The sequence below is a fragment of the Thermobia domestica genome, chromosome 12, assembly GCF_964235325.1.
Source record: "Thermobia domestica chromosome 12, izTheDome1.hap1.1, whole genome shotgun sequence".
NCBI lineage: Eukaryota > Metazoa > Arthropoda > Insecta > Zygentoma > Lepismatidae > Thermobia > Thermobia domestica.
Window position 1 is genome coordinate 167,912,427 of NC_137465.1, and position 19,510 is coordinate 167,931,936.

A 19,510-nucleotide genomic window follows, 5' to 3' on the forward strand; every position below is an offset into this window, starting at 1 on the left:
AAATACAGTACTGTATTTGTAAGTACTGGTTACTTGAGAATAAAACAGAGAATAAATTGTCCAATTACCGTTAAACAAACGAAAAGCACGTACTTTATGAAGACATAGAGCTTTTACTATATATAAAAATGAAAATTAATGAAATACACACTATACATTAATTTACCTGATAAGACAGAATATGGAAATATGGGACACACTCACGTGGGCAATAACCTTGAACGGGTCTGCGCGCGGGATTTTTTTCGCCCTGCCAGGGTGTGCCGAGTTATCCGGTCTGCCGGATTATCGAGCGCCGAGTTCTAACGACTCGACTGTATTTGATTACAACCAATCAAGTACTTTTTAGCTGTACGCTTTGTAATAATAATAATAATAATAATAATAATAATAATAATAATAATAATAATAATAATAATAAACAATGCTGTGATCAGCTACTATGCAAAGAAATAAAATATTTTCTTAATACCATTACACACTCATCTACAATAGTCCAGAAAATATTGTAGTAGGCCGATATAATTGACAATCAAGCAGATTAAGGTCCCTGCCAGAAGATTAAAATATTCAAATTTTCAAGGTTCAAGCTGATTAGTAAAATAAGATTAAAATCATTATAGCCAATCTTTTATTCTCTAGAAGTTTCATATAACTATCATTTAAAAGAATTACTGAACCTTACTTAAATTTCACATCCAACAGGCAAAAGTTCAGGATCATTTTATTGTCATAGTTGTAATTAAAAAAAAAAGTGGTAGTTAAAATATACACTGAATATACTAAATGGAAATAAAATCAAAATTACCAAGGAGGTTCCTTACTATAAAGTTAAATTAGCTTAATTTATGTAATTAGTTATTATTATTATTATTATTATTATTATTATTATTATTATTATTATTATTATTATTATTATTATTATTATTATTATTATTATTATTATTATTTCACATTTTGAATTTAGTGTAACCAATGTCGTAGATCTATCCCTTTCATCATTTAATTCAGCGCTCTTACTCTTACATTATTTAAACAATATTTGGTATGCAACACAATTCAAATAAAATATTTATCAATGAAGTTTCTTCTTTACAATAGAGATTGAAATCCCCTATTTTGGAGTCATGTAAATAACAATACTTTTTTCACTTCGTAATTTAGTAGTTCTATTAAAACTTCTGTACCGCTTCAGTTTTATTTATAATGACTGACTAGCTAAAATGCCAGTTCTGCGTACTGTGTGAATGTGTGTTTAGAATACATTTGAATGGCTTTCCCTCGCACAACATTTATTACAATGAAAATGTAATGATAAAAATACAAAAGACACGCTATTTTTGGCATAAATATTGAAACACCTTACCAATCTAATCCTGTAGAATACGTCTTTAATCAAATTGATATGATTGTAAAATCCAGCTTCAAGTGCATACCGGTACAAAATACTGTTTAAAAATTCAAACCGGTCAGACATTTTCCCGACTTCGAAAACTATGATTTCGATACAAATTTTAGTCATTTTTTTGACATTTTATTTTTCACTGCTGATAGGAATCAACTTGGAGTTAATCGGTAGTGAAAGCGTATTTCTTTCAGAGACTCCGAAAACTAAGGATTGCACACTAATATAAGATGTTTTGCATTATTTTTAAATGTCATTTCTACCAATTTCCACTCCTTTCGGCGTCTTACACCCACAGTAATTTTTCCAGATTAAAAGTAATATGTTTACCAACTATGATTAAAATTGATCCATATGATTCGAAGTTACGCTGGAATATACAGGGTATTTCAAAACAACACCGACAACGTTTGGAAGGTGATTCCTGACACCATAATAAGACCAAAAATATAGACCAACCTGGTTGCACAAATGCTTCCTTTCGAAGTTATAGGCTACCAAAACATGAAAGAAAACGAACTTGGTCTATAGCTCCATAACTATGTGACCTACCGTAGTCGGATCAAGATTTTACTTAGAAACTAATATGTGCCTTATCCAAAAATCCATGTTTCAGAATCCTAAGGTACTTACGCAACAATTTTTATAGAGGAAGTTTGGCTACAAGCATATAATTTGAAGTTCTCACCAACTACCTCTATAAAAATTGTAACAGAAATACCGCAGGTATTATTTTGAAACACCCTGTATATTCATACACATAAGTCTATATATATATATATATATATATATATATATATATATATATATATATATATATATATATATATATATATATATGTATATATATATGTGTGTGTGTGTGTGTGTGTGTGTGTGTGTTCGAGCAACACCTTAGGCGTTGCTCTTATAATTTCGTGATCCAGCTGACATATTTTTCATGCCTAAACTTGGAATTAAATATCATTGCAATTGTAACCACTAATCTCACAAGGAACCCCTTGAGTGCGAGGTCGCAAGTGCAGTCTCTAGTAAGGCTCATTTGAAAGTATAGTCTGAACAATGATGACAGGAAAAATATTAGCTGCTAATGACTCGCCAAGTGTATCAGGAGGGCGACAGAAAATACATGCCCGGTAGGTGCAGAGATCAACCTTCTATAGAATGTATGTATTACACTTCACAAAATGGACATAATTGACATTTACGAAATGTTCAAAACAAACCATCTTGCACTATGAACACCGAGACGCCACAGTGATCACAAACATTCGCACCATCAAGATGGAAAGCGAACTCCTTGGGAGTTATAAGCCGTTCAAGGCATTCAGCTAGACATCCACTCTTTAAGAGTGCATATGGAATCATATTGATATAATGAGTACCATCAGTTCTCATCTCCCAGTTCGTGAATATCAACGATGTCCATTTTGTGAAGTGTAATACATACATCCCAAAAAAGTTGATCTCTGTACAACGATAAAAATCAAACTTTTCCTTCCTTCACTTCCCGGATTTTCGGCACCATATACAACGATAAAAATCACTCTGGTTCCTTTGTATTATAATAAATTCGAGCCATTAAATAATACATATTCCATCCCGTAGTTTTATTCCATTTATTTTTTTCTGGTTGACCTGACAACGACGTTCCAAAACCTTATTATTTTTAAAGATTTGAATATCTTTATACATTGACAATCATATTATTTAAAACATTTCTTTCTCTTCTTCTGATAATAAAAATCAGCAAGCCTAGTACATATTTGGAATAATTTATGACCCAAAATTACAAATATATAATATACTGTTGTATATTATGCCGCCCGACGGACTTTTCTTTTTACTCATTGACTTCATAAAAAGAAAAAGAATTCTGGACCGTTTACATATACATGCTAATCATTCTAGTTTTCGAATGCATCTCGTATACTTAGAAATTACAATTCATATAATTATACATATATATTATACTTAATTTATCACAATATTATCATATTTATTTTAAACTTTATCATCATTTTCATTTATTTATACATTTCAACGACGATAAGGCACATTCGAAATTGGATTTGCAAGTTATTTGATTTTAAGTCCTTTTTCGGGACCATTAAATGCTGCTTACAAGCTATTAATTATTTACTTAGGCTTCATGAAGAATATTTCGAGAAAGATGTATGTGATATTTATATAGTTATTCTTTGAACACAACATGATCGAATATAAGATATAGTTAAACAAAATATAGATTAAGATTGAAATATCGATAACAATCAGGACATAACATAATAATTAACGTCTTATTAACATCGTAGAACTCGAATAAGATACGAATAACAAACGAAATCATAGTGAAAGCAAAATCAATTGAATACGATCTTCTCGGACATCGAAAATCCATCCTAAGTTACATGGCTAACAAATTCTTCATAGAAAACAAAACTTATTCTCTTAGAACTCAAGTAAGGTACAAATAACAAACGAACTCATAATGATATTTGAAGCAAAATCAATTGAGTACGGTCCCCTCAGACGCCGTAACCCCCGGCACATTGAAAGTCACAAATCGGAATACGGTTTTCCGCTTTCTTTACTTCTACAGTTCTTAGTTTCTTACGTTGAGAATTTTTGCCATAGTTCTTGCCATCTGAACAGCGTTTCTGACAAATCGTATTATTTTGGCTGTGTTTAGATTACGACATATTACCCATAAAATTAGGTTCGGTTGCACAAACACTACCACTGTTACTGTCACTACTAGGACTAGGTTTGGTTACCTTGCCGGTAAAATTAGGTTCAGTTCTCATTCGTTTTAATGGTGGCAAAATGTCATGTCTTCTAACATACTTGTACCTATTCTTTCCACAATGCTCACGGTACTTTGTCCTACCACGGGTTTTGTTTCTTCTGTGATTAGATTAAGTTGTATCACCGGTACACATGAATTTAACATCCCGCTGCACATTGGGATCACACTTCAATCGCACATGAGTACATCGAAGTTGGTCCCGATTAATATTAGTTTGATTCAAGCTAGCAATGTATTGCATCACGGATGGATTTTCAAAACTTTGCAACATCACACCTGGATGACTGAAATTAACGCACTGCATTACGTTCTGCGAAGACACCATCAGACCGTTCACCAACATCATTCTGGTCTTTTCGTTGAATGCACAGTTCAACACCTTCAATTCAATTGAACAATCACCACAAGCATTTGTGGAAATGCACGCTTTCTTTCTGAATTTCACAAATATTGTAATCAATTTTCTTCCTGCTACATTAACCATAGGATTAATATCATGTTGGATATACGGCTAACGCAGACAGTTAATAGTGTTCTCAAGATGAGGATGGTCATAACTTTTCGCATACTGATACATACCAGAATCTTCATTATACACAACATCACTAGGGCAATTAAAGACATTTGAACGAAGAGAAAAGTTAAGATAATCTGATCCAATCAGTACGGCACGCTTATACAAACATTCAGCTAATTTCATACAAACATTGAAATCAATAATGTCATATTTCTTCGTCGATGCCAACTTTGGATCCGTCCTGCTGACTGACGTTGAGGTTGCTTCGGTAATTGTTTGTTTCAATTCTTGCCTCCGTACTGTTCGTTGATCTATACATTGGTTTAGTTTTTAGAGTTGTTGATTCACTTTAGCAAACTGTTCAGCTCGGTCCTGAGCTTGGTTTTTAATCTGTCGAGATAGTTCCTCGCTACCTCGAGCTTGGTCTTTGAGTTGCCGTGATATTTCTTTTAAAACTTGCAACATGCTGTTAGATGAATTTGGTTGGTTCAATCTTGATCGTTTTCTACTATACTTCGAAAACAATTACTTTTCCTTTCCACTCTCGGGTTTTCGGCACCATATACAACGATAAAAATCAACTGATTCTTCCTTCACTTCCCTTCCCGGATTCCGGCACCATATACAATGATAAAAATCAAACTTTTCCTTCCTTCACTTCCCGGGTTCCGGCACCATATACAACGATTAAATCACTGGTTCCTTTTGTAATATAATAAATTCGAGCCATTAAATAATACATATTCCATCCCGTAGTTTTATTCCATTTATTTTTTTCTGATTGTCCTGACAACGACGTTCCAAAACCTTATTATTTTCAAAGATTTGAATATCTTTATACATTGACAATCATATTATTTAAAACATTTCTTTCTCTTCTTTTGATAATAAAAATCAGCCAGCCTAGTACATATTTGAAATAATTTATGACCCAAAATTACAAATATACAATGTACTGTTGTATCTGCACCTGCCGAACACTTATTTTCTGTCGCCCTCCAGATGCACATGGCAAGTCATTAGCAGCTAATATTTTCCTGCCATCATTGTTCACACTACACTTTCAAATGAGCCTTACTAGAGATTGCACTTCGACCTCGCTCTCAAGGGGTTTCTTGTCAGTCATTTTGAATATTTTGTTCTCTACCCCTTTTTGACCCCTACCGGTGGGGATGAACTTGAACTTTAACGATATTGGTAGTGTGATTATTAATCTCATCGACATCGTGAACTATGGATTCGACATTCATATAGGTCATTTCGGATTATTTTTACAAGTCAGTCCCTTGCCACCACCGTAGTGTACTAATGGAGATTAAACGTAAACTTAAATGGTATAGAGAAGATCACCAATCAACATAGGGACATCCGAAAACTATGGATTTAATACTACTTTTATTATTTTGCATGTCAGTATTCACCCCGAAAGATATCAATAGGGGCTGAACTTAAATTTAAATATCATCGGAAGTGTCGCTATTCATCTTAGCCATTCCGAAAAGACTAATATCGGTCGTTTTCGATCATTTGATATGTTACTCCTTTACACTCTCCCTAGGTGTTCTAATGTGTCTTACCTTACTGGAGGCTAAATTTGAACTTAAAGGTCATCGAAACTGCCACCAATTAACTGAGGAATCCCAATAATTATGGATTCGACATCAATATAACTCATTTTTTATATCTGTCCCTCCCACTCTCCACTATAAATCCTAAAGGTGTCTTGCCCTCACTAGGGATAAAGTTGGGTTCAAAGGGCATCCGATCTGCCAGCAAGTGATTTACTGACGCTGAAAAATAATGATTCGACATTATTATCGGCCACTTTTAATTATTTGTGCATATAATTATCCCCTCTCAAGAGTACTAATGGGGGTTGAATATGGATTTAAATGACATTAGAAGTGTCACTGTTCACCTCAGTGGCCCGGAAACTACGGATTTGACATTAATATTGGTCTTTTCCGATCATTTTATATGTAATCCCTTCTACTCGTCCTAGGTATACTATCATTAGAGACCGAACTTGGACTTGAAAGGCAAGGGAACCGTCACCAATCAGCTCGAAAACTATGAATTCGACACTGATATCGATGACTCTTTTTCGATCATTTGTATATGTCCCCACTCTCACCTTCCATAGATGTTCTAGGATGCCTTATCCCGGCAGTACTCTTTTCCAGACTGTAGGTAATGTGTGTATTAAGTTTGGTTAAACTTACTACAGGCGTTTTCGTGTTCTGCTTCAACACAAACACAAGCACACACAAATGTTGCAGATGACAACGACATTCAAGTTTGGATCTAACAAGTATCTTATGTAGGTACAGATAGGAACTATAAGAAGAAACATGTACAAAACCAGGCCATTAATTAAATATAAATATATTGTTTTCCCCATTGATTGCTCTGTGTCATTTTTGATTGGTGAATTTCAATTGACTGTCATTAAATAATAATTGGATCTTTAATTGTTCTTTTTTTTTGTTTATTGTGATATTATTACTATATTTGCCGACATAAAATTGAATTGTATTGGTGAATGGCATATATTTTTTTCAGTATCAGTCATTGATAAATTATTTGTGCATCAGTAAGTTACTGTATCTAAATCTTTCGTACTTGTAACTATCCTAAAGAGCTTTTCCTCATCTACTACTATATCTAATAATATTTTTAAGTATTTGATTTCTCCGAGTAAGTCTTTGATAAATATAAAAAAAAAATAGAAACTAACAAGGGATTTTTATTATTATTTTTTTTTAGATATTCTCTTCCCTATTTGACTTTGAATTCTAACGATATATAAATAGAACTATATAGAGACAGAGAAAAGAGAAATATTCTTTAAGAAAAAAATCTTCAGAGACCTTATAATTATAGTGCAGTTCCGCAGCGCTGCAGTGGCAGGAAATTGAACTACGCTGCCTGTTGGTAGCTGATTTGGGTACGGGTGTCCACAGTTACTTCAAATTCCAGGTTGATTATTTCTAACGTTAGCTGGAAAACATCGTGAAGTTAAATACAATGTTACCTGAATACATGGTTCGGTAGGACTCAACCCTAAGTTGGGCTAGCACTTTGAACAGAAAGCCTGAAGTTAAGTGCAACTTTATATAGCAGGCAATGAATAGTTATGGTTGTGGATTATTCTTTTTGCAAAGTTCTCGTCATTATAACCAAAGTTTTGTGAATTGAACTATAGTTTCTTATTTTTTTTATAAAAAAAATTCCGAGTGATTTGGTGATCGGTTGGCCAATTTTATAAATACATATGATTAGATTGATCGTTAGATTGACCTTCCGTAATATATCGAAAAGTATTCTTTCACTGGTTCTCTCAAAGGTATTAAGTTTCTGTGAAGAAGTGTATGGCAGTAATATATTACATGGAAGATTATTAATCCAAAATTGAAGCACCTATACTTGAGAGTTGTAAAAGGAATGAGCAGTTTTATACTTTTGGTAAGTTACCCATTTATATACATTGAATATATTGTATCTGATAAACAAATCGATTGAAATAGCAAGATGTTCATTAATAAATATTAAGTATTTAAATTTTACTATATTGTTAGAGTTTGTAATATATATATATATATATATATATATATATATATATATATATATATATATATTCAAGTTTTGACATATATAAAATTATTGAATCATATGCAGCCTTTTCTTTCTCATAATATACAAAAATCAGTAAATTCATTTTATTTACTAACCAGAAATATGATGAGCTATATCTATTTGAATCTCTTCCTAGTTTGTTTAGCTTTACAAAATCAGAATTGTATTACTCTAATGACTTTAAGTCGATTAACCTTTCTAGTGTAGTGAGTGTTTGTAGGACCATTTTACTTCTCCCGAATTCACATCCACACAACAATTCCTTTACTCCTATTCAGGGTACGTTGGAGGCTAGATGTTACATTGCCTATTTTTACTTCAAAAGTGGATAAGTAGCTTTCATACCATTTACTATATAATAATGTTAGACCAATATTACCTATCTTATTAAGAATTAATTTGTGATCAATGGAGTCAAAAGCCTGATTCATCAATGTATATAACATCTGCTTGCAATTTACTTTTTACGACAAATATATTATGCCGGTAAAATGAATAAAACTGGTTGCAATTGTTATGCATCTGTAGAAACAATGTTGTTTATCAGAAAATGCATGCATTGAAAATACGAATATTTGAGTATGTATAATTAATTTCAAGACTTTAGAAATACATCTACTAAATTTGTAGGCATATAATTTTAAACAAAGTCAGGATCATCAGATTTGTAAATTAGTTTCAATTTTGAAAGAAATACGATGTATTTAACGATCTGTTAACATGATTTCTAAATTTGTAGCTACTAAAGTACTACAGACTTCAATAACAAAATATCGGATATGATCAGGTCCACCCATGGTTCCCTCCCTTTCTGATTGTTTCAATTACATCTGTTTTCGTCATAGATGGAATATCAATTGACATTTAATAACTACTACTACTACCTGTAAGTTTGATAACCTCACATGTTTTATATTGGTTGGTGTGAAAGTTACAAGAATTAGGTTGAAACACAATATTAAAATATTCTGCGTTGTCTATGGTTTCTGACATAAATATATTGCTATATTTTATCTGCCAATATTTGCTTATGTAGTTGAATGTCTTGTTCATTGCTACTACTAATCATAATATTGATAATAAGGGTTAAGTTCCAAAGTTGGTCGTCCGTTTCTAGCAAAATCTTGATAATTTACCTGGAAGAAATAGATAATTTGCTCGTTTCTGTGTTTGACAGTATATAAGGAGAGCGGAAGTTGTGTGTTTATATATATATATATATATATATATATATATATATATAATAAGCGGTTATAAACATGAAACTATGTGGCAAGCGGAGGGAACTACTTCGCACAAGGTTACCGCAAGGTTGGATTGTGAGAAAGTAACGTGCATTTGTATTGTCAACAAGGCTGCAGGTGTACAGAGACGCTCCATAAAGTATCCTTAAGCAGAAATGAGAAATTATACTCGATAAATTTTAATAAATTAGATCCAAACTTCCCTAACCCTAAGCTAACCCGCCCTACTTTACTCTACTCTACCCTACTCTACTGTATTATAACCTTTTAAAGCGGTCCTAAAAATTGTTGGTTTTTAAATATTACTAACTGTTATTAAACTTTTAGTCGAAAACCAGACGGACGACCACCTTCGGAATAAATGCCAATAATAATAACTTATTTCATCGGGGCAACTGTAACTTTGTAGAATTACTTCTTTAAATATTGAGTTTGACCCCGCTATATTACATTTTTTTTAAAGGTAAAACTTTGTTCCTATGAATTGAGTTTATGCAAATTTATGTAAATAACAAGCCAGTTAAGTAATTTTTAGTCTCCGCTTAAAAATATTCTCAAACGTTTTAGAGATTTGATTTTAGTCATTATTATTTTAATGGTTTTATGTATCTTTTCCTATGGCCAATACTGCTTAAGGGGGCAGACTACTAAATATTTTTCAAAAGCTAACAATTTTTCTTTTGCCTGTTTTTCGCAACTGAAAAGAGATAATGAAAGGTAACTTACCACATTTTTTAAAGGTAAAACTTTGTTCCTAAGAAATGAGTTTATGCAAATTTATGTAAATAACAAGCCAGTTAAGTAATTTTTAGACTCCACTCAAAAATATTCTCAAACGTTTTAGAGATTTGATTTTAGTCATTATTATTTTAATGGTTTTATGTATCTTTTCCTATGACCAATACTGCTTAAGGGGGCAGACTACTAAATATTTTTCAAAAGCTAACAATTTTTCTTTTGCCTGTTTTTCGCAACTGAAAAGAGATAATGAAAGGTAACTTACCACATTTTTTTAAAGGTAAAACTTTGTTCCTAAGAAATGAGTTTATGCAAATTTATGTAAATAACAAGCCAGTTAAGTAATTTTTAGACTCCACTCAACAATATTCTCAAACGTTTTAGAGATTTGATTTTAAAATAGTCATTATTATTTTAACGGTTTTATGTATCTTTTCCTATGGCCAATACTGCTTAAGGGGGCAGACTACTAAATATTTTTCAAAAGCTAACAATTTTTCTTTTGCCTGTTTTTCGCAACTGAAAAGAGATAATGAAAGGTAACTTACCACAATAATACATAATGTTATTCTACCCCTAAAATACGAATTCGAAGAATAATCAGTGTTGCCATCCATAGAAATGACAGTGTGGCCAAAATTTGAATTACCCAAAAATCTTGGTTAAGTCAGAGACTAGAAAAATAAACTCAACGGTAATTGATGACTTATCATGATATCTCTGCTCCTTGTTAACTACTTTTTAAATGATAATTGTATTTATTTTCTAATAACTTACGTAAGTTTTTACAAAATAAATACAAATAATACTTATTGAGTTTATTTGGGGTCATTTCTATGGATGGCAACACAGATTATTCTTCCGGTTCGTATTCTCATGTGTAGAATAACATTCTCTATTATTGTGGTAAGTTATCTTTTATTACGTCTTTTCACTCACGAAAAACAGGCAAAGGAAAATTGTTAGCTTTTCAAAAATATTTAATAGTCTGCCCCCTTAAAATTAATAATTAAACTCCCATTGTATAATTTAACTTTTACGGGAACAAAGCTAAAGTAATCAGTGTACTTGGTTTTCACAACCCCTTTGCAGTTTAAACATAATTTCAATCATAATTTTATTTCTGTGAGCTGTGCCCGCTTGGTGGTTTCCGTGCCTCTTAAGGAAAAAGGTCTCCTAAGTTCTGAAACCAGTTTTCTATTGTATTTCTTAAAAAGGAATAACTTGGATATGAGAAGTTGTCATTTGTTTGATAAGCTCCAAAGCGTGGACACCCATTGAAAAAGGAATTAAGGTCGCCATCTATGATTTCGAAAACATAATTTTGAGTCAGTTAACTGAATAATGGAGCGAAGAAGAATTCATAAAAAAGCCAGTAAAGCTATCAGCAAGAAAAAACTCAACATGAGACTAATACCGAAAAAGCTTCTTCAAATTTATTGATTTGCTTTATAATTACGGTATCCTTTTATTTCTACTTCTACTGCAGCTGTAGGCTACACAACAACTGAAAAGAAAACATTTAATTGGAAACAAGAGCAAACAGTGCCACGTGTACTTACATGCAAACACAAATGGTTTGAATGAAGTTCACTTGTGGGCAATGAAAGACCTAATCAAGTGCATCGGCGCTTAATCGCTTTTGGCTTCAATGAATTATTGAGATACATACACCTTTAGGCATGCCCTCAATTTTCAGTAACAGATACTTAATTAAAAAATGAATAAATAAAATAACGGTTAAGTTTAGAGTTGCCCTCTGGTTTTTACAAAAATTGGAAAAAAATACAGGGGAAATGAGGTGAGAAATGATGATTTGGAGTTCTTATATGATGTTTACGTGTGTAAGTTTGGCAGTAAACTTATGTTTAATGCGAGAAAAGATATGCTGAACTGGGTACTATTTGCAAGACACGGAGGTTTCGATAATTCAGTAGAATGTCCAGTGGCGGATGTAGCCCGAGGCCGGGGGGTCTAGGCCCCCCAGTTTTTTGAGTGACGAAAATAGCTGAAGCTATTATTTATATAGTTTGGAAGTTTATAGGAAACTCATGATATACCTATTATAGTCTGGGTTCTGGTTGCCCCCCCTCTCTAGTTTTTACCTTCTAGATCCGCCTCTGAGCATGCCGATACCCATTTTGTGTCAAGAACACAACACAACCAACCCCTGCGGGGCTTCTATCCCGTTCCTACTACGACTCCTACTCCTACCGCTACTTATACTCTGGATCTCTACAGTAAAACTGCAGGTTTTATTGTTTTTACTGCTTTTTTGTAGGTTTGAAATTGGAGGGGCAACTCTAAAGTTAAGCCATAAAATATAACAAACAGTTCTTTTCCACAAGCTGATTGGGAACTAGTAAAAAATATTTTTGTCACAAGTCCTTCCTCAGATCTAGGGGTCTAACACAAATTTCCTGTACACAGGAAAGAAATAATTAACCTTAATGTAGATGGTTGAAATTGTTGTTTCATGATTGAGTGGATTGTGCCTGGTAGAGCGTTCACCTCCGGTGGTTGGGGTCCCTGGTTCGATTCCTGCTCGCGCCGTGTGGACTTTGTGGTGGACAAGCACCGTGTGCGTGGGTTTCCTTGGGGTTATCCCGTTTCCCCTGACTTTCTTCATTCCACCATTTCATTTATTCCTCATCATCATCGTCTCCTTTAGCCTAACCGGCATAACCGTGGGACGTAAAATTCAAAGATTTCATTTCATTTTTTCTTTTTAGAAATATTATGCTTTATTATTTTTATTATGCTTTATTTAATAAACCTAAATTTATTGTTAAGAGAAAAGCGACGCATACCCTGTTAAATACATTATTTACATTATTTTCTTTGTATTTATTATTTTTAAAAATTATTATTGCAAAAGAAGAAAAACAGAGGTTTCCAATAAACTCGTTTATGTACATGTTGTAAGTATGCTCACGCGTAACCTCGGCATAGGTGCACTCATTTGTATTATTAGGGGGCGCGGTGGCTCAGTGGTAGAGCGTTCACCTCTGGTGCTTGGGGTCCCGGGTTCGATCCCAGCCCCTGCCAAGTGAACTTTGTGGTGGACAAACACCGTGCTCGTGGGTTTTCTCCGGGTTCTCCCGTTTCCTCCCACTTTCTTCATTCCACCATTTCACTCATCTCTCATTATCACCGTCTGCTTTAGCCTAACCGGCATAACCGTGGGACGTAAAACTCAAAGATTTCATTTCATTTGTATTATTATTATTTGGAACAGTGTACCTTGTTGACTCCATATAAATTTCTTTAGAATCTAATGGTAATCTTTGAAGCTAGACTATGAAATATCACAACGCAGGCTGTGTTAATCATGATAAAGTAACACAGTTATAGGCAACTATACATTGTTTATCGCACTTATGGCTACATAACAGCGCAGGGATCGTACTGCAAAGTTTCAGAACATTTCGTCATACATTATACTGTCTTGTTTATAACATTTTAAACAATTGTACCACGTCTGTAAAGAACCTTACAAAAATCTTTACTTTTAAAATACCTTTGTTGAAAGGCCTGTCTTCTTGTTTGGAAATATAAAACTCAAAATTAAGGTACCAAATTAAGCTTTTGTTTACCCTTCTAAACTAATACTAGAACAGGCAACTAACTTGTTCCGAAGTATGGCTTATTTTACATATTGTATGTTCTGTGGTTTTTAAATTATAGTTTTATGTTTTAATTTTAAAATTGTGGTTTCAAAATTAGTACTATGTGAGCTCTTAAATTAGACTTTCTGGATCTATACATATTTTTCCCTCTTTTTGTATTTTTTCTTGCCAGCGATCCCCATAGGCAATTTCCGACTTTCAATAAGCTTTACGGTTATTGTTGTATATGCGCTTACAATTTATATGTGTAAGCCTTACGCGCATATACAAGACTGCAAAAAATAATTAAGGACCCCAAATGAGTAACAGAATTATTGTGCAAGCAGCTCATGCAACTGGTATTAAGTGCCTGGATAAGTTTTGGCTTAAATGGAGAAAATATCCTGCTGCTTTTTTAAAAAATTATAATTAGTTTTGGTACATTGTACCTTTGAGGAAATGGTTTCTCTTCCATATTAAGCATTACAACAAATACCAGAAACTGATTATCAGTCAAGAATGACTTGATAATATGCATCACGAAAATGGAACCGGCGTTGTCGAATGAGTCAAATCAATGTACCTTACTTCTTATTTTGAATTATATTCCAATATGTAGTTTTTGTTATACTTTTATTTCAATATAAAGTCTTTCAGCAGTTTCCTCTCCTTATTTATAAACATTATTTCTCATACGATTCTTTGTTTTGTACTCTCTTCTGTACCTGACAGTACGTAAAGGAAATAAAAATATGCCTTTCAAAATAACAAATTTAAAATAATTCTTAAAGATATATTTTCCAGTCATCAGATCGTAATTATAGCCTTTTTAGTTTTTCACATCTCTTCACGCAACCATTATACGTGTGCATTCCTCTTGCGACGCTCAAGGTTGAGAACAGCTGCCTTACACAAACTCACAGGCCACAGTGACTTAGTGGTAGTTGGCGGTCCTAGATCACTCCTATTTCGTATCTATGTAATTTCCCCATGTAATAATAGTGACAGTATAATAAATACTTAAGTGGTAGAGTGTGCAGCTCTGGTGCGTGGGGTCCCTGGTTCTATCGCAGCCTGCACGAAGTAAACTTTGTGGTAGACAAATACTGTATGCATGGGTTTTCTCCGGGTTCTCTCGTTTCCTCCCACTTCATTCTACCATTCCCTTCATTTTTCATCATCACTGTTTCCTAAAGCCTACCGTGTGACGTAAACGTGAAGGAATTCATTTAATTTCAATAACAAACTCACCTTGAGATTACCAATAATATGTCTAAAGTGTTGTTATGCTTTTAAATTACTGTATTTGAAAGTTACTAAGCAAAATTTGACTCTAAATAAAAAGAAAAAACTGCTTAGCCGTGTGTCATAATAATTAAATGTTATTATCAAAAATGCAATTAAACGTTCTTGCAACATCTGTTTCAAAATGTCTGTAGAAAAAGCAGTGTTCTTTTTTGTTTTAATAACTTACTGTTAGTACGAAATATAAACGAAAATATTTTCCTTAGAAATATTCAACATAATTAAGAATAATGTATTTCTATTTGGGTTTTTTTTTTGTTTGTTTGTTTCCCGCAATACAGAGACAAAAGGGGGAAAATGAGTTTTATATGCTTTTTTTTAACTTCTTCTCAGAAATTATATATCTTAAGACTTCCATTCATTTTTCTTATATTTTCTTCCCGTAGCTTCAACTCTTGAGAGTAGACCAACTATGTCTGATGATGCAACCAAGCTTGGTTGATGTAATCAGATTTTCTCACAGAAAACTTTTTCTTTAAAAGGACTTCTAGTGGAGAGAAAGAGAAAAAAAAGAAGTACGAAATTCTTTGTGTGTGAATGCATGTGGTAGTAGGAAAAACGTTTGATGCTTATGACTCTTGAAAAAGTTAACGCGTTTTCTTCTAAATTTTTATCTACTTTCTTCCCGTCCTTCCCCCTCGACATTTTTTCCTCTACACTATGTGATGACTCATCTGTGCAATTTTCTTCCACATTGAAGTTTTTCCAACATTTTTCTTTTCTTCTCTCTTTCCCAGATAGTCGAGAGCAAACTATGCGTTATAACTCGCAAGATTCTTAGAATATCTAATAATATGAGAAAGAAAAATTGCCCCCAAAAATGTCATACACAAAGAAGAAAAAAAGTATATATAAGAGGGCAAGAATCTAGTTAGTTTTATAATTTATTTAGAAAAGAAATTTACAACAGGCAGATAATGAAGTTGGTCGCTTCTCTATAATATGAATTTTCCTTCTATTAAGGAAATCTCTTTTTTAAGAGGTAATGAGGAAAATAACCTGCTTGTTCAAATATTAAAATAACTGGTTCTTGGTTTATGTTCGTGGTACAGTGCTCCAGATTGTGGTATTCATTAGTCATAACCTGTGAATGAAAACAATGTGGCAGTACTGCATGACACGCACGCAAGAAACCTACCTATAACAAACGTTCTGATTATTGAATTATCCTGTCGTTTTATACCTTTCTAGTAATAGTATTACCCTAGAAGATTTCTGCGTTACATATTACAATATCACGAGTAACTATGATTCAGTATGACATGACTTCAAAGGCGTTGTATTTTATATAGTGTATTATAGTCAGCGACGGAAAATTGTATGAGAAACAATGAATTCTATCACCTGAAATGGCTCCGCCAATGAATAAAGTATTATAGGGAGCTAGCTTGTTTACCAGCGGGGGCTGAGGTAAAGGGGGAAAATTTTCAACAATCTTTCTGCCTGACTCTTGCAATACTCCCTCACCCTCCTTCTATATGTCAGCGTTGCCAGGGTTAAAAATTTGTCACATGAATGTCATTCTGAAGAGAGTATGAGTTGGTTATTTGTTGTGTGCTGTTGTGGTTGCGGTTTTGTTGCTTATTATTCATTTGACAATGGCTTCACAGCGTAAGAGAGGGCAAACTATACACAGCGAAGCTAGAGAAGTATAAGGAAGGCCATAGTGCACTGCGACGAAGAAGCGAGGGAGAAAAACTGAAGCATTTGTTATCACAGCCTAATTTGCGTGTGTCCACGTATATAGAGATCTTTGATAGGGATTGCATAATTGCATAAACTCTTTGAATTAAGTGAGTATTAGCTGAATTTTTTCACAACGCACTGGCAACTCTGCCCAGGACCGTCGAGTTACCGTTTCTTGGCGACGGGGTGGGGAACCTGCCAATCAACTCTGAATTCCTCAGCCTCGCATTAAAGCTAGCTCCCTATAATACTATGGTATCACAATGGATACTCTACTGAGAAAGATATTTAGTCATCTTGAAATAGAGAAATAACACATCCTTTGAGCCCCAAAGCGTTCGTTGTATCTTAACAAGTAAAATTGAGGAAGATGTGCAACTTTTCGGACGCGGCAAAATTATATCGTTCCTACTGAGGGGGGCAGCATTGACTGCACATTTAGGTTAGCATTGGTTCCGGGAATGTGTGGTGTATCTAAATTGCAGTTTGACTGAAAACAGAATATCAAATCTCTGTTGTTCATACCGGGAGAGAGCAGTTGTTACGGCCTTTCTCATAAATGGCGATGTATACGTTCATTAGGTCCAAGAAGAAGCACCAACTGCTTCAACGTATACACAGTACCTCTAAGAGTTTAAATAACGTGAGGTAAGCATGACCGGGACGGATTGTGAGCTAGCCACAACATTTGGATGCTATTCAGTCAGATGATGGTTAACTACTCGATAGGGAAGTTTCCTTACCAGCAAGTATAACTGGGAGGTGCTCAGGTCTTCGGCCCATTCGCACAATGGGCATATCCAATTATTTATAGGGGTTACAGCCGTTAAAGACTTAAGACACTAACCTAAAGTGTGCACTCAGTCACAGCAACTAGTGCACATACCAGACAGTTACACGTTGAGCGAAAAATATCAGCATTTCAAATAGGAAAACTGCCCGATCGTACAGTCATTAGACTTTTTATATTCCTGTGATATTAGTGTACGACGAACGATTTTATAAATTGAATACGGCTATTCAGTTCTTGTGAAATGTTGTATATTATCAGGTACGTCCCTCGACAAAAGCAAGTCCTCTGTGGTTACCCAACTGCCACTCCCTGTTCCAACTTGCACAAGACTGGCTAAGATCCCGGCCTTTCAAGGAGGTCAATTGCCCATCAAGAACGGAAGAAAGAAGTGAAATTGACATTCACTAAGGTTGCAAAATTTTCTCCATAAGATAGGAGCGATTTGTGTGTAGTGGATATTCTGATAAAATATCGGAACCGTTACATAACTGTAGTTTTCTTTTTATAAGAACTGTGTGTTGTCTTACCACTGTGCTTTTCTTTGATCTAAATCAAAAGATCCTTACCAAATTAATGGAAACACCACAAATATCTGTGCTTACAACGGGCAGGACGCGTGTCAAGTTAGACCAACCACCAACACCCAAACGAACGGAACGTATCTCAGAATTATGGGCTATTTATGGGCTAATTAGTTGCTCTAATCCCAATTTTTGGGCTCCTACTGTTTAGCGGGAAATCGGATTCAAAGTGGGCGAGTCCAGCTTGATATCAAGCTAGAACCCCCCATATGGTTAGAATGGTCCGATCGAAAAAATTCAAACGCCAGAATTATGGGCTATTTATGGGCTAAATAGTTGCTCTAATCCCAATTTTTGGGCTCGTACTGTTTAGCGGGAAATCGGATTCAAAGTGGGCGAGTCCAGCTTGATATCAAGCTAGAACCCCCCATATTGTTAGAATGGTCCGATCGAAAAAATTAAAACGCCAGAATTATGGGCTATTTATGGGCTAATTAGTTGCTCTAATCCCAATTTTTGGGATCCTACTGTTTAGCGGCAAATCGGATTCAAAATAGGCGAGTCTAGCTTGATATGAAGCTAGAACCTCCCATACGGTTACGGTTAGAATGGTCCGATCGAAAAAATTAAAACGCCAGAATTATGGGCTATTTATGGGCTAATTAGTTGCTCTAATCCCAATTTTTGGGTTCCTATTGTTTAGTGGGAAATCGGATTCAAAATAGACGAGTCTAGCTTGATATCAAGCTAGAACCCCCCATACGGTTACGATTAGAATAATCCGATCGAAAAAATTCAAACGCCAGAATCATGGGCTATTTATGGGCTAATTAGTTGCTCTAATCCCAATTTTTGGGCTCCTACTGTTTAGCGGGAAATGGGATTCAAAAGGGCGAGTCTAGCTTGATATCAAGCTAAAACCCCCCATACGGTTAAAATCGTCCGATCGAAAAAATTCTAACGCCAGAATTATGAACTATTTATGGGCTAATTAGTTGCTCTAATCCCAATTTTTGGGCTCCTACTGTTTAGCGGCAAATCGGATTCAAATTGGGCGAGTCTTGCTTGATACCAAGCAAGAACCTCTCATGCGGTTAAAATGTTCCAATCGAAAAAATTCAAACGCCAGAATTATGGGCTATTAATGGGCTACTCATTTGATCTAATCCCAATTTTTGGGCTCCTATTGTTTAGTGGGAAATCGGATTTAAAATGGGCGAGTCTAACTTGATATCAAGCTAGATCCCC